Source organism: Bison bison, unplaced genomic scaffold (assembly GCF_000754665.1).
Source record: "Bison bison bison isolate TAMUID 2011002044 unplaced genomic scaffold, Bison_UMD1.0 scf7180017864462, whole genome shotgun sequence".
In the NCBI taxonomy this organism is placed as follows: domain Eukaryota; kingdom Metazoa; phylum Chordata; class Mammalia; order Artiodactyla; family Bovidae; genus Bison; species Bison bison.
Genome location: NW_011495024.1, coordinates 3,232,807 through 3,233,312, shown reverse-complemented (window position 1 = coordinate 3,233,312; position 506 = coordinate 3,232,807). Strand labels below are relative to the sequence as shown.

The 506-nt window shown below is 56.7% G+C and overlaps 1 protein-coding gene across 3 annotated transcripts in view; it reads right to left on the bottom strand.

Annotated features, from left to right (window-relative positions):
* The window catches only part of MTR (5-methyltetrahydrofolate-homocysteine methyltransferase), a 134,241-nt gene that overhangs the window by 10,252 nt on the left and 123,483 nt on the right, over window positions 1-506 (bottom strand). The gene's annotated exons all lie outside the window — the stretch shown is intronic.

Genomic DNA, 506 nt, shown 5'->3' with positions numbered 1-506 from the left:
GTCAGGGAACTGGGACTGCGTGGAGCAGGGAACCACGTAGTCCGCCCTCTGTTGGCACAACCTGGACGTCGCAGAAAGGCCTCGCCTTTGGGCTCAAGGCCTTTACCGCTCCATCCCTTTGCTGAAAGGTCAGAGCCGCGCGGTTTTCCCAAGCAGCCTAGTGTCCGCTGCAAGTCCAAGGGCCAGAACCCTGAACTCTGGCCGGCTGGCCCAGCCCTGCTTCTGGCACTTTGGAGGCCAGCGTGCCCTTGACCACCTGCTGGGATGGGAAAGGGAAGGGTCCACGAATTGCACCCTTGAAAATTAGTAGGGTGCATGGGTTTCAAAACCCGGTGGCCTCCCAGGCAGAAAACAAGGGAGGAGGGCACCCTGCTGCCATTTCATGGCAGCATCTGTGGCTGTCCTGCTGAGGGGGCCTTTCCATGGGGACCGTGTGCAGTACAAGTTTGGTGTTTTGGAACCTAATAATTAGAACGTGTAAAAATTGTAAATGATGTGGTGGTTTG